Raw genomic sequence first — 21,577 nt, forward strand, 5'->3', positions numbered from 1 at the left:
TGCCTGAGGGTGCAATCTACCCCATCTTCCAGATCATTAATGAAGATGTTGAACAAAACTGGCCCCAGGACCAACTCCTGGGGCACTCCGCTTGTGACTGGTTGCCAGCTAGACATGGAGCCATTGATCACTACTCATTGAGCCCTATGCTCTAGCCAGTTCTCTATCCATTTTGTAATCCATTCATCCAACCCATACTGCTTTAACTTGCTGATAAGAATACCGTGAGAGACCGTATCAAAACTTTGCTAAAGTCAAGGTATATCACGTCCACTGCTTTCCCCACATCTACAGAGCCAGTCACCTCTTCATAGAAAGCAATCAGGTTGGTCAGGCATGACATTCCCTTTGTGAATCCATGTTGACTGTTCCTGATCACCTTCCTCTCTTCCAAGTGCCTTAAAATGGATTCCTTGAAGACCTGCTCCATGATTTTTCCAGGGATTGAGGTGAGGCTGACCAGTCTGTAGTTCCCTGGATTCTCTTTCCTCCCTTTCTTGAAGATGGGCACTATATTTGCTTTTTTCCAGTCATCAGGGACCCCCAATTGCCACGAGCTTTCAAAGAGAATAGCCAATGGTTCTGAAATCACATCAGCCAACTCCCTCAGCACCCTCAGGTGCATTGCATCTGGCCCTATGGCCCCATAATACAAAATTGTCTCCTCTGGCCGTGCACAAAAGGGATCTGGAGAAGAGTACTCTGAACAGGGTTATGCGGTCCACAGGCTCATCTCATTCCCCTCAACTCAGTGATGCTGTTTACAAATCCGTCCCACACCCTGAATAGGAGATATTTACTAGAGCTAGAAATTTTACTCACCCATCTTCTGCGCCATGGGTGCCCCTCCCTAGATCCCAGTCAATTCCTCTGTACTTCTGGTGATTACAGCTATTGCTTCTCATCTCAGACCATCTTAGCGGCAGTAAGTAACAGCCATGCAGCATGTGACTTCAGTGGTGAGCTTCTCACCAACCTAGGGGCTCACCCAGCAAGGGTAGTGTATGAGGCTCCAGTCTATATAGCATTTTGAGATCAGGGGCAGCTGGGAGCATGATCTTCGCATGCATTGCAGGAATATGTTAATTAGGAACCCTTTGTTTCCTATTCCCTTCTGTTACTTATGAGCATTTGGACATTCCTGTATGTACTCCACCAACTATATAAGCCTGTGCTGTATGTGGCTGGATTTTGTGAGTTCCCGCTTTCATATAGGTGTGGAAAGTGCCTGGCATACTAAGGCCCTGATCTTGACTAGGGGTTCTGGATCCTCCTGCTGTCTCAATAATTAATCCTAATCAGGCCAGCTCTGTAATGATATGTCCCTTAGAGGGCGCTGTACTGCTCAGACTTACCCCTGTGTGAATTAAAGAGGGGACCCTATGCTATGGGCCAGTGCACCTTGGCAAGGCTGGCACACACAGCTGTAGTAGGGCAGGCTGGGAAGGACATGTGGAAGGATGGTTCAGGGCACTGGTCCAGAACATAGTAAACACACGTTCAAGGTCCTGCTTTGGGCAAGTCACCAAGCCTTGCTGTGTCTCAGTTCCCCATCGGTACAAGGGGGCTGACAGACCTTCCCTACCTCACAGGGTTGTTGTGTGGCTAAGTACATCAAAGAGTGTCAAGTGTTTTGTGTTTAGGTCCCAGTACTAAGCATTTCAGAGGAAGGATGCAAGGAACCCTGTAGTGAGTAATTTGGAAAAACCTACCTTTGGGGACAAAGGTGCTTCCTACCTCCAAGGAGTTTATATTGATCCCCCTTTTTTATGTTAATTCTTTTCTTAATATTGAATTGAATGGAGCTGTGGGGGTTATCCATGTGAACATCTGTAGTGAATGGCTGGTGTTCTCTGGGGGCAATGAGTATCAGATGCTAAAAGGTGCAGAGGGAGAATTGTCTGGGTTATGAGGCTTGTGTGGAGGAACCACATCACGTCTCAGCTCATCCTGTTGGACTCAGTGGGGCCAGCCATGAGCCTATCATCCCCACCCCCTTGGGATGATGGGTATTTGCTAGGGGAGCCTCCACTAGCTTCTCCTGCCCATTGTGGTGGCCACCCAGTAGGGCCCAACATTGCTGATAACTCATCTACTTGCTGTAGGTGGTGCTCTGCAAGGGCAGCCAACAGCTCTTGCTTCAGATCATTCCCGAGGTATTGAACACTGAATGACAAACATGCTGTATGTGACTTCAGTGGGTGAACTTCCCTGTGCCTTAGGAAAAAATGTGTAATCAAGGCTAATATATAAGGCTCCAATAATCTTAAATTATTATATCAGGGTGATCAGAAAGCACACTTCCCATCCTGCTTTGCAAGCATATGCTAATTAGTGAGTCAGTGATCCAGCAAGAGACATGAGAGCTCCAAGACCATACAACATTCAGGACTCCTGCTTTTATGCAATCACATGCACAGATATAAACAAAAATGTGTATTGCAAGGATATGTTAATGAGTGGTTCACTGTTGAAACGGGAGATGAGGGCCAGGACAGAACAAGGTGCAGGCTTTCTTTTTGCCTCCATCCAGCCAAGCCTTTCCTAAAGTAGAGGTCTCTAAGTTCCTAGACATTACCCTATATATGAGCTTTGCACCCCATAGAGGTGGGCAGCCACCTATTGTAAAATCTCTGCCACATTTATTTGAGATAGCAAAAATAATAATTCATTCCATAACCTGCTTACATATATGATAGATCATTATATGTGCTAAAAGGCTGTATGATCACATCGCTCTAACTGAACACATACTCCTTTTGTTTTGGCCTCTCTCTTAACTTGCTTGGGGGGCGGAAGATCTATTTCCCGGGGTCTGGGTATGGAATGGTCTTTCATGCCTTAGTATGGCACAAAGTCCATTTCTCTTAGTGACACTCTACAGTCACAGGTCTCGTGTACATGGGGCCCGGTGTGTGTATGTGTACACCAGTCCCAGTTGGAGGTGGTGGTGGCACCTGCACGGATGAGTGACAGGTACCAGGTGCTGGCTGGCAAGATGGAGGTCACCATCTGGAAAACTTGTACGTTTGTGGCAGGCTTGTGTAAAGCTTGCAGCTTTTGGATTGGAGCCTCTTTAGGGAGAGATCGCATCTTCATATAAGTGTGTGTAAAGCACCTGACACAGGTAGGGCCTGCTCCTAACACGGGAGGCTGGATGCTCCTGCAGTCTCAATAATTAATACTAATAACTCCCCCACTCTAAAACTATATCCCTTAGCAGCCACTGTCTTGATTGATTTAGACACAACCCTATCGGAATTAAACAGGGGGCCTCGTTTCTGTGCCCTTAAGACTTTGTGATGATTCTTTCTGACCTACACAGAGCTAGCGCTTTAAGATCATAACTGCCAGCGACTGGTTCCATCTAGACTAGTGCAGTGTGGTGGGAGGTGAATAGAAGCTCTGCTAGTGTAGTTCTTAGGAACACAGGAGATTTTCCAACGCACTGGGGGCCCAGTGGGACTTTTCTGTTTAATCCTGGAGTAATGTTTGAAAACAACTCCGATCCCACAGTCTGTCTTGGACAGTTCCCAGGATGGAATGCTACAGGGAGTAGGTTTGTGCAGGGCCCCATAGTGAAAAAAAAATTTGAAAAAAATGGAGATATTTCCCATGTGTTTATGTGGTTTATGCTTTTAGCATGTGGATTTATATGACTGCCACAGATTGGGGTTTTTCATGTATTTTAAATACTGTTTCTCTAATAATATTCTGCTAATAATATTCCCCCCCCCCCCTTGACAGCATGTAAAGAAAATAGTCAGAGGGAGAGTAGTCTGAATTGGGTTATGAGGCCAGTGTGGGGGACCACAGGTCTCACCTCATCCCATTGGACTCAGTGGGGCCAGCCATGAGTCTGTCCCAAACCCTTGGGAGGGGGCTGGGCATCCACTAGGGGGGGTTCCCCTAGTTTCTCCTGCCCAATTTGGGCCCCACACCCAGGGCCCAACATAGCTGGTAACTCATCCACCTGTAGCAGGTGGGGCCCTGCTAGGGCAGCCAGTGGCTCTTATCTCAGACCTTCCCAGAGGTATTGAACAGTGAGTGACAAGCACCCTGCAAGTGACCTCAGCGGTGAGCTTCCCTCTGACTGGACGATAGAGCATCACAGAGAGTATATAAAGCTCCAGCAAAGTTTCAATTATAGGTTAGGGTGAGCAGAAAGCATAATCCCATCATGCTTTGCAAGTATATGCTAATTAGGGTGCGACGTTCCAGCTAGAGCGAGCCACGGCTGTACAACATTCAGGAGTTATATGCCTTCCTCCACATGTACCACGACATGTACATAAATAAGCAACATCCCAATAGGTATTGCAAAGATATGCTAATGAGGAGTTCTGCCAGATAAGAGCCGGCCAAGACGGTGCAACATTCAGGCTTTATTCTTTCCTCCATCTTTACCGTTTTCTTCCAACCAGAAGCCCTTCGTAAAAGTAGAGTTCTCTAGGTTCCCAGACATCACCATATACCTATGCCCATTGCCACATCATAGCACCCCTTTGGGATGCCCCCATCACGATAAACCTTGTGTCACAGGTTTTTAATATAGCTAAATTGAACAGGCATATCTTCACTTGCTTATTCAGTCCTCTCCCTGAAAGTCCATCCCATCTTTTCCATCTGCCTACAAAACTTAATGCACACTCTTCTTTTGGTTTTGGACTCATAACGTGCTTGGGAACTAAGACGTTTCCCTCTGTGGGGGAGAGGATTGTTCTTTTCTTTCCCTCCTTAGGACGGTATTAAGCAGTCCAGACTTCCCGGCACCTCCCAGCTCGCAGGGTCCTAGAGCCAGGCTGCAATCCTAGCCTGAATGTCTACACCGCAGTGGAAACGCAGCCCGAATCTCTGAGCCTGAATCAGCTGCCACGGGCCAGCAGCCCTGGGTTTTTAATTGCAGTGTAGACAGACCCTCAGAGAGAGAGAGAGTGCTTCCTGGAACTGGTGGCTCCTTGAAACGCGAGAGTTTACATCCCTTCCAGACTGATGTTGTTAGTATATTTTTTAAATTGAAAGTGCTAGCAAATGTAACTTACACAAATGCTTAGTTTGCCTGCTGGTGAGACGTGGCTGTGGCAGTGAGCTTCACAGGCGAATGCTGTGCTGTAGATTACAAAGAAGTTGTCTCCCATGGCATTGGATGAAAAGGATCAGAAGGAGTGTAGTCTGTACTGGGTTATGACCAGGGAGTCTTGTCCCAAACCCCTCAGAAAGGTTAGCATCTGCCAGAGGAGAAAGATCCTCTCCCCCTGCTTCTCCTGCCTATACCCAAGGCAAGGAGGGCTCAGCCTTACTAGTTACTCCGCCACCTGCATCAGGTGATGCTCCGCAAGGGCAGCCATTGGCATTTACCACTGACCCAGCTGGAAAAGCAGCAGGCCAGAGCAGCATAGGTGGCTCAGCATCTGCTCTGGGTGAGCTAGAGGCATAATCCTAGCAAAGATATGCCCATTGGGAGTCCTGTCTCTTCCTCCTACTATGTACTGGAGAGATGCAGAGTGTTGCAGGGCCAAAACTCCATTTCCTATACCCCAGGTGCAGCCAAACTGTTGCCCTAAAAGATTGAGAAGCCGCCCACCAATAACAGACCAAGTCTCCATTCTGAGGATAATGCCCTGCCTATGTGTTGAAGTCGCTGTGTAGCTGTTGAGAACCATACTGAAGATATCTGCTGTGGGAGAAGCGGTTGACAGTATTAAGCATGTGGTTGTTATGGCCACGGTGCATGATATCAGGTCAAGGCAAGCAGCAGTCTGGGTAAAGAAGCCATCATTTCTCCCTGGGGCACTCTTTTCTGACAGGAGTTACACTGTGTTTAAAAAGGTTCTTTGCCCCTTTGCAACCCATGTCATTGCTAGAGAGGGAGGCATCCGGTGGCAGTATTGTAATTATGCTGAGTTTTATGCCAGGAGCTTCCGCTTAATGTTTTATTTGCAGTTCTAACTCTGCCTTCTCCTCCCTCTCCGCTGGAGTGGAGATTTGCTTCTGTGAGTGGTGGGTGGTACAGCTGACCCCTGGGCCATTGTGCCTTACCCCCCATGCGGAAAGCACACTCAGGTTCTCCAGAAACAAATCAAGCTGTACTGTTTTCCGCTTTAAGTATCATTGAGCTATTGCTGGCCTTTTAGACAAGGCTGCTAGTGTGTTTATTAGCAATGGACCCAGATTTGATCTCTACCAAGCCTTTAGAAAGTCTGCCAATTGGTTTGGACTTCACAGGTTGGGCCCATTGATACTAATCCTTGAAATATATGATGGTGTAAAGAATTTGTGGACATGAGTTTTGGACGAATGTATTATTCATGAATCATGAGCAATGCCAGCCTTCTCAAATGAGCGCCAATAAACCCTTTAATCCCTCCCCACTGCATGGAGGCCACATTTGAACAGAAAAAACTATTATGAAAATATTTTAGAGAGTTCCGGGGGGTAGCCGTGTTAATCTGTTTTTAGCAAAACAGCGAGAGTCCTGTGGCACCACTAAACCAGGAACGTATCCTTGCAACAAACCCCATTGCCAACTCTGCCCGCATATCTACTCAAGTGACACCATCACAGGGCCTAACCACATCAGCCACACCATCAGGCGCTCGTTCACCTGCACATCCACTAATGTGATATACGCCCTCATATGCCAGCAATGCCCCTCTGCCATGTACATTGGCCAAACCGGACTGTCACTACACAAAAGAATAAATGGACACAAATCAGATATCAAGAATGGTAATATGCATAAACCAGTAGGAGAGCACTTCAATCTCCCTGGACACTCAGTAACAGACTTGAAAGTTGCTGTACTTCAACCAAAAAACTTCAAAAACAAACTCCAGCGCGAAACTGCAGAGCTGGAACTCATATGCAAACTCGACCCTATCAGACTAGGTCTGAATAGAGACTGGGAGTGGCTAGCCCACAACAAAAAATAACGTTCCCTCTTTTGACTCAGACCTTCTCATCAATTGCTGTGAAAGGCCTCATCCATCCTGATTGTATTAACCTCATTAACACTCACCCTCCTCACTGTGATGTAACTCACCCATCCTTGCATGTGTATACCTACCTACCAAACTGAAGTTTCCATTTCATGCATCCAATGAAGTGGTTTTCCACCCATGAAAGCTTATGCCCAAATAAATGTGTTAGTTTTTAAGGTGCCACAGGACTCTTGCTATTTTAGGGAGTGTTTTAAAACAAAAGACTTTCTTGTATCTCTTTACTTGTAAAGGGAGGAGCTTTAGTGAGCCTGGGTATGATGGCATGGAGCTCAAAGGCAGAGGCAAATTGAAACAGATCCATTTAAAACACCTCTAAAAGTGACCCTGAGTGGTTTTTTTAAAACACATGATTTTTAAAGAACATGACTTTCAAATATCCTTATAGGCTGGGAGCCTATAAGGCTGGGAGCTAGAGCTATGTTCTTCCCCCCTCTTTCCAATGGTACAAAGCACCCATTTTTAACTCTGTGGGGTTATGAAATAGTGAGGGTGATATTTGCAGCCTGGGGAGAAAGTGGACGATGGTGGATTTGTGCTTCCCCAACTCTGATCCTGGGTTTTTCCAAAGGCTGAAGAGGCCATATGATGGAGTGTCCACCCCACAGAGGATTGGAAGGGGCTAGGGTGCCAGGTAGGCCACTTAACTCCTCAGGCTGCACTTGGAGGAGTAGCCAAGGAACAGGGAATTGGTGAGTGGGCTCAGCTAGGCAGGATAGGAGGGCCCTATAAAGCCCATGAGCTGAGACTAGACAGTGGGATGTTGGGAAAGGCTACAGGGAGGCAGGAAGTGGTTGTTCCTTGGGAAGAAGCGGGAGTTGGTTTGGAGCTGGCACGCCCAGAGACGCTGGGTAAGCAGCCCAGGGAAGGAGCAGTGAGGGCTGAGAGGATAGAGCCCAAAACTGCCGAGCTGAAGGGCCCTGAATTAGAACCCAGCAGGGCGGCACAGGAGAAGGCTGCCTGGACTGTTTACATAGAAGGACTTGGGGTTACCTTGAGAGGAGAAGCACAGATGGTGACCCAGCTGGAGGACCAACTCATGAAGAGGATGCTGCGGTTCCTGGAGTGAGGCAGGTCCCCAGGGTAAGAGGACGATGGAAGAGGCACCACTTGAAAAGGGCGCACCAATTGGCAGAGCTAATCCCCAGGACGGCCAGCAGGAGGCGCCACTGCAGTACATGGACCCCAAGACGGGACCCCAATGTAATTTAGACAACCCTGTCTAAATTCCAGCAGCCTTGCTGGGCTGCCCTATAGACTGCAGCATGGCTGGAATTGCTACAGCTCAGAGTCCTGCTGCAGCCCTGACCTGTCCCTCACACCACTTCACCGGCGTTGAAGAGGGGATCTTTAGAGGGCAGCCATAGGGAGAATCCTCCCTGGCTGTTATGAGGCTTTTTGGACCCCTTTACACCACTCCAGCCCTTTACCTGGTATAAAGAGCTGGAAAAGAGGTGAAGATTTCACTCTGAGCCTTAAACTTGCCACTAGTCCAGAGCAGAACATTATCTGGGCCTTGGGCAGTTTACTTTTTGGTGAAAATTCCACTTTAAAGAGGTTAAAGTAAAATTTTTTTTGGCAGGTTTTATTAAAAAAATGGTGGCTGTTTGAAGCTTCCCTGAGTTTTTGGAAGGTTAAACGAGGTCCTGGTGAGAAAGGCTAATTGGCAGAACGCTGGTGAGACAGGCATCAGTGCCTGCTGAATGTCCCTCGCTTATCCTATGGCTCTGCAGCTGATCACAAAGACAGCATCCCCTCCACATACATGGAGTATGTCCAGTATGTAGGGCACTTGGGCATTTTTATGCTTTAAATTAGTTTCGAATTTATATACCTGTTGCTTTTCTGGATTCATGGCTCTCTCTTGTGCAGTCCTGGGTCTGGAGGTGCAGGGCAGGGACAGGGGTAACCTGGGATGGATCTTAACTGCCCCACCTAACTCCCCTCCCATGGTGCATCCCAGGAACTCACAGTGTTTTACAAGGGCAGGATACTGGGAGGCATGAAATCTAATATGAAACCCAATAACAGTGGGGAAATAGAGACTCTTGGGAATTCCAGGATCAACATGAAATTTACCCTCCCCAAATCCTGGGTTCCCTAATTCTCTGTTTGGTGCAAATCAAAGGATTTGTGTCATGGGAAGGGGGAGGGTTTGCAGAACTGAGCCTCACTATTTTACACAGGCTAGCAGGACTCGGCCTTCCTGACAAACAGTTTAAAAAAAAAATCATGAGAAACGAGTAGCAGTAAGATAACACAACTACCCTAACATCCCCAATAAATTCCTCTTCCTCTGTCTGGCCACAGGGTGACTCCTACACACTGAGCAGAGCTCAGGGACATGCTATGTCTACAGAGAATGCCACAGCGTGGCGAGCCAGGATGCCAGAGGCAAAGAGACCCTGTTCCAGAGGGAGAGCTTTCCGAGGCAAGAAAAGCCCGTATTAAATCAGGCCAGGTCCCCATGCAGCCATTCCCAAATGGGACCAATAATAGGAACCAGCTGCCAGCTCTCCCCTTGGGATTCCTCTGACTGGGTGCTTGTGCCTAAGGCTGCGTGTGAGTGGAGGCAAGGAAAGCAACTGGGGTTATGATGGATACAATTTTTCGACCCAGCTTGAACTGCAATGTTAGGTGGGGGAGCCCAAAATACTGCCTGAGAAACGGAAACTCTTCAAGGTGATTCTTCTTGGGATTGCTGTTGGGAGCGAGGGATCTCGGGCAGCAGCATGGGAGAGACCCCGCTCTTCCTTCTGTGTCATGCTGTGTTTATGGCCTCCCCAGCTGTACAGTCTTATGGCCGGCCCTCTTTCACATGCAGAGAACGGCACCCACAGCACCTCATCCTCAGCCAGCTCCACTGGCTCCCTCTGTGCTGCCAGCTACATCAGGATTACATGGAGGCCAGATTGGGCCCTGGGGATCCATGCATGGAGGGTCAATGCCCAGATCGCCTCTTCCCTACCGTCTCCTCTTTCTTCAGACCCTGCCAAGGGCTCCTCCTCATGTGAGGGGGTCTGCCCAATGGGAGGGGAGACGTTGTGAGGGAGGGCTGACGGTGGCTTCGGAGTAGGGTGCATATTGTCTCTATCCTCCCCAGCATCCTTTGGAAACAGGCACCAGAGGGGTGTTAATACAGCCTATGGCAGCCCTGCTTTAAGTCAACAGGCAGCTCGCTGACAGGGAGCCAGGACAGAGCTATGGGGGGCTGAGAACTGAGAGAGGGAACGGGCCTGGACCTGGTGGCCCTGTGATGGGGGGGGGGGCTTACCCTGCACTGAGGCAGAAAGAGTTAAACCCACACCATGGGCAGCGGAAGTCCTGCCTCCCTAAGCTATGCTGGGCATGCTCCAACCACTGCCCCAGTATAAAAGGGGGTAGCCAGCTAATTGGCTCGGCTGAGCTGGTCACTGAGGAGGAAGGATGCTTGGTGGAGGCTCCAAGCAGGGAGACACTTCAGCCCCCAGCTAAGGGAACCAGAGGCCGTGGACACCCATGGCCCAGAGTCAGACGTCCAGGGAGCTACCAGCACCAGGGAATCCAAAGGTTCTGATGGGACCCGGATGACAGTGTCAGGAGGCACGGCAGGAAGTAGCCGAGGCAGATAGAGTGTGGGGTGTCTCCCGCCTGAGACAGGCCAGCCTGTTGCGGTAGGATCCCAGCTGACCAGGGTGGGGACCACCCCCCCGTCATGGACAGGTCCCTGGGCTGGGATGCTGTGGAGTCAGGCGGGCCCTTGGAGTGACAGCGACCCCCTAGCTGAGCTCCAGACTTCAGAGGTGTAGAAGCCCTGCCGTAGCTAGACTGCTTGCAGCCCCGCCCTGCCTGAGGGCCAGGGCTACAGACTGTTTGCTTCTCCTGCCCTGATCCAAGCCCCCTTCTCCCCTGCACTCTGGCCGCTAGGCCTTGCGGCCCTGGCCCTAGGGGCGGCCACTGACTCTGGCTGCTAGGCTGCTTGGCCCCAGCCCTAGGGGTGGCTACCCTGACTTGGACTTTTGAGTCATACGGAGGTTGGGAACAGTCTGGTGGACTGCGCCTACGGCAATGCCCTACTACCCCCTTGTCCCCCAAACCTGCCCACCGGGGAGGATGGGCTGGGCTTAACCTGGGACAGACCCATATCCTGGTGGATCTGTGGGGCTCTGTGGGCCAGAATCCTGCTTTCTTCTGTGTGGGGAACAAACCCCATCTCCTAGCTGTCCAAGTAGTAGAATCCCGCTACATGGGTATCTGGCAGAGGGGCACAATCCAGCCCTTTACCTTTTATACTGGCCAATAGGAGGCCACACAGAACTCAGGCATGGGCAAGTGGAGGGCTTAATGACCAGCAGACCCTCTTTCATCAGGCTGTTCTGTGAGCAAGGGCGTGTGTGTTGTGGCAGCTGCACATCAGCAGAGTGGAGGGCCAGTGAGAGAGAGGCCCCAAGGGCATCTCCTCGTACAACTGGGACACTGTAAAAACTATACCTTGTGGTGCTTGTCAGGTCTCTACTTTGCCAAGGCAGATTCTGACACCTCGCTCGGGTGCTGTGAGTTTCTGAAGCTGTTCAGAGAGGCCCCCACTTGATTTCTAGTTATCTGCGTTGAAGGTTGTAGCTGGGCAGATTGTTGAGCTGACATTTTCAACGATGCCTAAGAGATTTGGATGTCCAGGTCCCATTAATATGAACATGGCTCCGGGGTCTGAATCCCCGCAGCTGGCTTTGCAAAATCTCGGCTTTTCCATTTAACATGAGCTTGATTTGCCGGGAGGTTCCTAGGAACGCAAGCATTGATGTGCCAGATGCCCTGGAGACTTGGTTTCCTGCCTCCAAGAATGGCCAATATGTGATGCTTCAGTGGAAAGCAACAAAAGACAAAAAATGAGTGCACGTTGCCAATTGTACAGTGGTGTGTTGGAGGGATTCTCCGCTGACCCTTATGGTGATCTAGCGGGTGAGATACTGAAGCATAGGTTGGGATTGTCATTAGCATAAGTACAAATGCTATTTGATAGTCAGGCAGTCTAATAATAATAAATAATATTATTTATTATTAATAATAAAATAAATCAATACAAATAATAAAATGGGACTAATAATAAAAATAGCCTGGATTCTCCGCTCCCCCACCTAGAACGGCATGCAGAACTCCCCCTGCCTGTGCAAAAAGGGAGTCAGACGCCCTCTCCTCCCCCCGAGGAGCCCATGGAAAGCAGGCAGGCTAGAGAGAGGGGTGGGCAGACCTGGGACGGGAATGTGAATGGAGGCATGCCATTTCCCTTCCTCTTGTGCCATGAAGATTCCCCGAAGAAGATAATGAAGCCAGTGGTGGTGTCATCTTTTCTGGTGAGCCGGGGGAGTCCCTGCTTGTGCACAGTCCAGCTGACCCACACTTCTGAAGGGTCCAGATGGCTGTAGGGCCAGAGCCAATGCAGAAGTAGGGCTTCTGCCCAGATGGCCCTGGCCTCCTATGGATCCTGAGCATCTGCCAGATTTGGGACTGGGTGAAGAAACCCTATCCCCACCTAGGAGAATGGGGACGAGCGCCACTACCGAGGCAAAGTTGTCTTTGTGGAGACTTCCTCTTTCGCTGCCCTTTCCCGCTTGCTGCACTGCGGGAAAAGGTGACCCAGACCAGTGCTCTGCACATCTTTACAGCACCTTCCAGCCTAGCATTTCAAACCCTTTTGTCAACGTGGATGAAGCTACCGTTCCAGCACCCCTATGAGGAAGGGGAGATTCATCAGCCTCTCAGGACAGGTCGCAGAAGGCAGAGAGAAGGTAAGTGACTTTCCCAAGATGTCACAGCAAACCTGTAGGGAAGGCTTGACTCGATCCCAAGTCTCTTGGCTACCAGTCATGTGCCCATCTGTCATTTGCCTCTGTGATCGTCTCCAGCAGCAGTGAATCTGACACGCTGACGGCACAATGTTTGGCCTATGATATGTCAGCCAACAATTTCAATGGCCAAGGTCACTGCTAACTCCATGAAACAGGATTATTGTTAGTATATAACAGTAGCTCCCACAGCCCACAACTGAGAACAGGATCTGCTTGCGATAGGCACTTTTAAAATATTGTGAGAGTCAATCTCTGCCACAGAAGAGTTTATAATTGAAATATAAAAGAGAGACAATGGAAATATTGTTACCTCCATTTTAGAGATGGGGAACTGAGGCCCAGAAAGCCATAATGCTTTGCCCAAAGTCATACAGGGAATCTGTGGCAGAACAGGAAAGTGGATCCTGATTTCTTGGCTCTTAACTACAAGCCCATCTTTCCTATCAAGAGCAGCCTTTGATGAAGAGCTGGAGTGAGGGAATGATTATGTATAGTCCTTACCCATTCTGAGGCATGGACTAGGGACTGGCGATCTCTCTGCCTAGCTTCGTCTAGGTTCTGTTTCTGACCCCAGGCCATTTACTGCAGTAGTTCCCAACCTTTTTGGCTTGAGGGCCACAATTAACATTTTTACAACCGTGAAGGGCCACTAGTCTCCGTCAGCAGCTCCCCCCGGCCATGCAGTCAGATGGAAGGAGTCCTCGCTGATCGCCCATCCCCCTGCTGTAGCAGGGAAACCGCACACATGCTGTAGCCCCCTGTGCTCCACCTGGGTCCCTAGGCAGTGGCTCCCTTCTGCAGCCAGGGGGATGGGAGATCAGTGCTCCCCTCCCTCTGGCTCCAGCAGGGACCCCAGCACCTAGGGACCCAGGAGGAACACTTTGGTGTGCTCCCTGCTACAGCCAGGGGGAAGGGAGCGCTGATCTCCTGTCCCCTTGACTGCAGCAAGGAGCCTGCACTGGTCTTGTAGCCCCGTGGCAATGCACTCTGCCTAGCTCCTCAGGCAGCAGATCTCTTCTGCAGCCAGGGGAGGGGAGCAGCGGGCCACTTTGAAAGACCCTGGGAGCCACTTTTGGCCCCCGGGACATGGGTTGGGAACCACTGATCTACAGAATAACTGAAACACTGTGCCAAAGCCCTTTGATGCGTGGGCCTGTGGAGAGTTTGCATGATGTAACAGAGTAACGGGAATTTGCTGATTGGGGTGTGGGGAATAAAGCAGATTTGCATAAGCAGAGCAGGTGAATAATATTGAAATCACCGGTTGGGCACTCAAGATGGTACTTAAGAGTGGGCCGGGAGAGAGAGAGAACATAAACCCCTTGGCTCAGTTCAGGGGAGATGCCATAGGTGTGATACATTGAGGACTGCATTGGAAGTGCAAGCTACCACGCATAATAGTGCATGAGGGATGGGGTGCTTGGTCCTGCTTGTAGGCAGAAGGCTCTGTAGGGAAGCATGAATCAGGTAGCAGCCATCCAGTCTAGAGTAAAGTGGGGTGAGTTGTGCCTCTAGGTTTTAGGGTGGAGCCTGCTTTGTCTCTCTCTGTTTTGGGGTTCATGTTGTGTGTTATCGTTCTGAATTCTAAGACAGAAAGCAGTTACGTTGCTACCTTCCAGCGTGAGTTCTTCATATTCTTATCTAACTTCTCTGTGTGTAGGTTGTGCACATAACAATAGACTTGTACCAGGGCTGGATTTGGTCTTAAAACCCCAATGCTCCCCTCTGTTGAGTGGTCTCCTCCCAGCCAAAGTTGTTGCAATAGTGCATTGTGACATTCAAACTGTGATTCTTGCATTGGCCCCAAAGTTATTTCGAGACTGTTTTTATATCTGGCAAGATTTCGCCAGCCTTGCTAATTTGGAACTGCCCCTTTAAAAAAAACCAGGCTAAGTGGTGACCCTGTCTCTGTCCATTCAGCTCTCTGCAACACCTCTAGTGTGGCCCGCTGCTCCAGGGAGGTCACTCATTTTCCTGGCTTAATGATCTGTTGTGGAAAACAAGCCTCCATTATGTGCTGACTTGGAACGTGAATGTTAATAATCCCTAGTGGTTCTTTGGTGCCATCAGTCACCCAGCCTTTGAGGGCTCATCCAGAGCTGCTGGGTAAAGGTGGGGGAGCTGCTTGCTGGAGCCATGACGCATTCATGAACTCTGCTCGGCGAGGCTCTGCTCTGGGTGCTTGAGCTTGCCTTACAGGCTTCTGGTGGAGCGACTCTTGCTCCTTCCCAGCTGTGCTGCCATATAGCTTTGTGAGCAAATCCTTGCTTCTAGCAGCGGCAATCCCAGTTTCAGGAGGAAGACACTTAGGGTACATCTACACTGCAATAAAAGACCTGCAGCCCCACAGTGCCTGGCCTGGGTCAGCTGACTGCTGCGTAAGAGACTTCTGGGCTTCCGTTGCTACATTTCCCTACAAATAGGTGTTATCAGGAGAAAGATTTGGGGTATTTCATATCTGATCACTAGTGAATCCTGGCTGGTGTCAGCCAGTGAACTCCGAATGAGGGGTAGGCAAAACTGACATGTAAAGATCATCTTCAAAAAAGGGAGGAAAGAGGATCCAGGGAACTACAGACCGGTCAGCCTCACTTCAATCCCTGGAAAAATCATGGAGCAGGTCCTTAAGGAATCCATTTTAAGGCACTTGGGAGAGAGGAAGGTGATCAGGAACAGTCAACACGGATTCACCAAGGGAAAGTCATGCCTGACCAACCTGATTGCTTTCTATGATGAGGTGACTGGCTCTGTGGATGTAGGGAAGGCGGTGGATGTGATATACCTTGACTTTAGCAAAGCTTTTGATACGGTCTCTCACGGTATTCTTATCGGCAAGTTAAAGAAGTATGGGTTGGATGAATGGACTATAAAATGGATAGAGAACTGGCTAGGGCATAGGGCTCAACGAGTAGTGATCAATGGCTCCATGTCTAGCTGGCAACCGGTCACAAGCAGAGTTCCCCAGGGGTCGGTCCTGGGGCCGGTTTTGTTCAACATCTTTATTAATGATCTGGAGGATGGGGTAGATTGCACCCTCAGCAAGTTTGCAGATGACACTAAGCTGGGGGGAGTGGTAGATACCCTGCAAGGTAGGGATAGGATACAGAGTGACCTAAACAAACTGGAGGATTGGGCCAAAAGAAATCTAATGAGGTTCAACAAAGATAAGTGCAGAGTCCTCCACTTAGGAAGGAAGAATCCCATGCACAGCTATAGACTGGGGACCGACGAACTGGGCAGCAGCTCTGCAGAAAGGGACCTGGGGGTAATGGTGGATAAAAAGCTGGATATGAGTCAGCAGTGTGCCCTGGTTGTCAAGAAGGCTAATGGCATATTGGGCTGCATTAGGAGGGGCATTGCCAGCAGGTCACGGGAAGTGATTATTTCCCTCTATTCGGCATTGGTGAGGCCGCATTTAGAATATTGTGTCCAGTTTTGGGCCCCCCACTACAAAAAGGATGTGGACAAGTTGGAGAGAGTGCAGCGGAGGGCAACAAAAATGATTAGGGGGCTGGAGCACAGGACTTATGAGGAGAGGCTGAGGGAACTGGGCTTGTTTAGTCTGCAAAAGAGAAGAGTGAGGGGGATTTGATAGCGGCCTTTAACTACCTGAAAGGGGGTTCCAGGGAGGATGGGGCTAGGCTGTTCTCGGTGGTGGCAGATGACAGAACAAGGAGCAACGGTCTCAAGTTGCAGGGCGGGAGGTCTAGGTTGGACATTAGGAAAAAGTTTTTTACTAGGAGGGTGGTGAAGCACTGGAATAGGTTACCTAGGGAGGTGGTGGAATCTCCATCCTTAGAGGTTTTTAAGCTAAGGCTTGACAAAGCCCTGGTTGGGATGATATAGCTGAGGTTAGTCCTGCTTTGAGCAGGGGGTTGGACTAGATGACCTCCTGAGGTCCCTTCCAACTCTAATATTCTATGATTCTATGATTCTATCTCAGAGCCAGTTTCCAGCAATATGTCAAGACCATAATGTATGTTATTGAAAAGTGTGTAGAGACTGCCTGACCTGAGAGACTTTGTACTGAATCTACTGGAAATCTCAGGATCTGGATCATAGCCATAGTTTCATCACAAAATCCCAGTGAGTCAAAGGCTTCTGAGACTGAAAAACAACAACACTGTTATGTTCTTTCTTCAAAGGAAATAATTACAGATATGTGGTGGGCAGGATATATAAATTACTCACTGATCAAAGCAAAAGAAATGAGAACCAAGCAAGATTAAATTCCACTTCATTTAATATTTACCATGTCGGAGGCCTCCGTGCATCTCCTTAGTTTAAAACCCTGATGGAGAGAATTCAGCACGGAAGGGGTAATTGATACAACATCAACGCCCAGGAGAGGATTATCCACATGTCCATGAACTCGCCTGATGGAGCTTGGCATGTAAGTATTCAAATAACATGGCTGGCTTGCAAGAAGGGGGGGGCTAATTAAGGCCCTCGGGAGCCAAACACCTGCATTGGGGGGCTGGCCAGCCCGGCTTGTGGAAGAGACCTTCCACTGGTTTATCTTTGCCAGAGAACTGCTGCACGTACTGTACAACCAGGCTCCAAACGTTAGGAACGTGGGGCTCTTCGGGTGTTGGGTGTTTGTAAAGCAGCACAGCTAATGGGCAATGCTGGGGTCTGAGCTCTGGAGCCTTGTCATTTTTAAGGTGGTTGCCCCTCCTGGCATCTATAGGGACAATCCTGATCTTGATGGGCGTGAGCCATGTCCTCTAAACGTAGGCACCAGGCTGGACGCCATGTGGAGTAACCAGGAGAGAGGAACTAGTGCTGGAAGTGCATAACTCCTAAGGATCTAAATAAGCCTTCACGTTCACAGAAGCCTGGGCTATTAGGACATTAATTTTGACCCCGCCTGTATGCCAATTGGAGCCTGGCTTTCCGGGATGATGAGTCCAGAATTCCAGCCCAAATCTGCAGGTATTCAGCAGTTCTGGAAATCTGGCACTTAGCGAACATAGAGATCTGCATTAATTTTAGTTGCTGGGACATTGCACCTTCACTGAACGGCGAGACGACCACAATCGGAATAGCACAACATCATTGTTGGAGTCTGCGTGTGAAGGGTTAATTTTGAGAAGGCTGCAGCTCCCACATGCAGTGTTTAAGCTCGGAAAAAGAAAACATTTCCCCCCGGGAGATTAAGACTGCGCTATGCCATGCACCTCATTTGCCAACCTGCCCCCATGATTCTGTTGTGGGCAGAGCTAGCTTTGCCATTCCAAGGCAGCAGACACCAGCTCAAATCTGGGAGTGATGTAAGAGGGGGAAGAGGCACATCTCTGTTACACCCCTGGAGTACTCAGCCTGAAATCAGAGGGAATGTGATGAAATCCAGATCCACCCAGGTGTACTAGAAGAATTCAAAGCATGCAGAGATGGCCTGGTTGGGTAGCAGGTTTTCAATGGCAGCTGGCAATTGAACAGTGCAATAGGCTGCTGTGCTGAGCATGGTTTCCGTGGTGCACACAAGCCATTGAATACCCCCTCCTGCGCCACCCCTTCCTGCTGCCCCATTTAGGTGTGGATCACTCCGGCCTGGATGAAGTGCTGGGGTCCCTGGGGGCCATGCCACTGAAACCAATGGAGTCATGCCCTCTTGCACTGATATGGCCCCACGGGTGAGGCTGTGGTAAGCACTCACGGAAATCCAGCCACCTTTCCAGATGATTTTGGTAACTGGTCAAGTCTGCTTTAGGGGCTGGCAGGCAGCTGGCCTGACAGAGTTAAGTACGTGCACGTTTGCCAGAGAGGCTGACATTTTCATGGATGAGTTTTTCTCCCCTTCACCGCCTCCTCCCTGAAGAAAGCATTACGCTTACCTAGACCATCAGGTCTCTGCTCAGTAAAGCTGCTCTCCCCACCCTGCCTCACTTGCCTTCAGTGTGGGCATGAATGCCCCAGGGCATCTGGCTCGCAGACCAGACCTTTTCCTTCCTGACACAGCCTTGAGCTTTCCTGCAGCTGAGCAGAAGGTGGAAACGCGGCACAGGAAGCACCAAGAGACACTTCCTTGGCAGTTTCACAGCTCTTGGCGTGTGAGATTTTAGCAGCTGTGCTACTGAGGCTGGCTCCAGAGCCAGGGGGTTGTGAGGGCAACATAGCTATTCTTGGGGGGCGGGGGAGAAGGGAACATGTGTGTGCAGGGGGTGTGAGTGATTTTTAGTGCTTGTAAAACATTGAGTACTTGTTAGCCAGAGCCAGTCAGAAGTGTTGCTGTGCCAGCTTCCCCCATGGGGTCCAGCTGCTACCCCTCAAAGATAGCTGGCAGCACCCCTCCCCCCTTTTCAGAGCAGAAGCTACCTGCTTTGCTGAAGTGAGACTCAAACAGTGCCACGTATTCACTGCCACGCCGAATGGTCATGGTGTGTACAACAAAACCCCCCTCCCAGCATCAGCACTAGGCCCTGTGCAAACACGGGCTGAGGACTCTGTTGGGTAGGGCAATGGCCACGCACGGCCCTTGCCTCGGCTATAAATGCACTCCTGGAGGAAGTACCTCAGCTAGCTAACTGCCATCACCTTGGTATCTGAGCCCCTCGTGAATATTACTGAGTTGATCCTCCTGTCAGGAGGGAATGCACTATTATCCCCTTTTTACAGATGGGGATCTGAGACTCAGAGCCGTTACATGCCTTGCTGAAGCTCACCGAAGAAGCATAGGGACTGAACCTACCTCTCCACTGTCCCAGCCCCATGCCTTAACCCCAGACCATCCTTTCTCTCCACAGCCACACACTCACCTTTCCTTTGGATATGGTTTGTCTCCGTTCCAGCCAAACCTGGCACCAGCTCACTGTTCATAACTGACAACAGGAATGGGGCACGGAGGTCACAGGGAACCCACTAATGCAGAAATTCCAACCCCATTCTAACTCCCTCCACTGTCATTTAGCTGCGGGGGATCTCTGGTGGACATTGAAAGGCCACTGTCCCACCAGTAAACCCTGACGTCTTGGGAATGACCCTAAACAGGGCTGAAAGCCATATACCCGAAGAGTGGGGAACCAGTGCAAGGACCCTGTGCTCCCAACATTCATAACGAGAATTATACTTGGCTTAGCAAAGGCAGCAGAGGATCCTGAAGGAAGGCACATCACACAGCTCCCAGCTCATTTGCTGAGGACTCAGATGCTAACTTCATGCTTCCTTCTTGCATTTTCCCAAAGCATCTGAAGCCAGAGCTTCCTTTCCTCCCAGTGCCTCCTGCCTCTTTTCCCCACCGTTTGACTGGTGCCACATGCCCTTTCAAACCCTGCAGTTACTCCCCTCTTTCCCCCCCCCCCCGTGTTTCTCTCTCAGAAGAGGCGACCAGGCCCTGCTTTGCAGGATAACAAATTGAACTGTCAGCCCCGTCAGCACAGCAGCCCGAGAAGATAAATGGGCCGACACACACAGCAACCTCTGTGAGTTGGGTCCTGGGGCCCTAGCAGGAACCGACTCCGTGACAGATGGGCCGCCAAGTGGCGCTGACACAATGGGATCAGCATGAATGTCAAAGGGGTGGGAGCTGTGTCTTTACCGCTTCTCTGCCTGGCACCCACAGTCTGGTGGGACGGAGGGTTGCCACGTATTGACTCCTATGAATTGTCACCGTAGCACCATGGCAGAGAAGACTATCTGGAGAACGGGCACCATTTCCCATGCTAACGCTGGCATCATAATTAACTTCTTGGAGCTGCTGTTTGGCCCTTCCTCAGATGCTACTACTGACGGAGGCTGGGGGCCAGTTAGGTGACAGACCTGCAGCTCCGACCCTCTGTCAGGGAGGAATCTCGTCACGCTAAACTCCCGCCCACTCCCCACCCCCAGAGCCTTTCTCGCTGGCTTCCCTCCCAGGCCTGTCCAATCGAGTGAGTTCACTCCCTGGCCTGCTCTGTGCTGACACATTGGCTGACTCTGGGGGCCAATCTGCCACAGGGCTTGGCCTTGCTCTGCCCTTCTGTATGGACACCAAGGCTGGCCAGCCAGCTCTGCTTCTCTTTCTTCCATTGCGGCCAGCCGTTTGCCTCCAAAGCCCAGCCAGTGGGAGAGTTCCCGTTCTGGCACCACTCAGTGTGGCACGGCTGCTGTCGCAGGGATGTGAACAATTCCAAACATATCTGGAAACTGTGTTGGACTTGCTGGCTGCCACTTCAGTTTCTAAGGGGTTTCCTGATCCTTTTTGCAGGTGAGGGAGCTCTACAGGAAAGCCTGCCATCACAGGCAGTCTGGAAAGTGCCAGCTTAAAACTAAGCAGGGTGGATTGTACCTGTCTAAGGAGCAGCCTGTTTTCTCTGGGCTGGTCTACTCTTGGACTTTCCACACCTCCGAGAGACGTAGATATGCTGATGTAAGTTCCCATTGTACACCAGCCCTAAGAGTGAAAGTAGTATTACATTGCCACCTTCCAGGAAGAGTATTATGTTTTTACCTGTGTGCTGTATGTGCATGCTGTGACCATAACAGTAACCCTCAGCAATCAAGGTCTTTTCACCCCATTTTGTTTCCAGTTTTCAAAAACTCTATTGTGAAACACCAGTGTGGTTTCACTTTTCCCCTCATGGAAAACCAAATTTGCAACATCCAAAAGTTTCTGGGTTTAAAATAAATGTGTTTCGAAAATGTGCAATTTCTAATTGTTGGTGTGTTTGGTGTAGAAGCAGCTGCTTGACAGGAATTTCACACAGCAAACACGGTCTCTGGGTTATGAAATTGCTTGAACAAAATGATCAGAAGCGGTTTCACAAAGTGTCATGA

The sequence above is a fragment of the Emydura macquarii genome, unplaced genomic scaffold, assembly GCF_026122565.2.
Source record: "Emydura macquarii macquarii isolate MOO-44397 ecotype Brisbane River unplaced genomic scaffold, CSIRO-AGI_Emac_v2 contig_3287, whole genome shotgun sequence".
In the NCBI taxonomy this organism is placed as follows: Eukaryota; Metazoa; Chordata; order Testudines; family Chelidae; genus Emydura; species Emydura macquarii.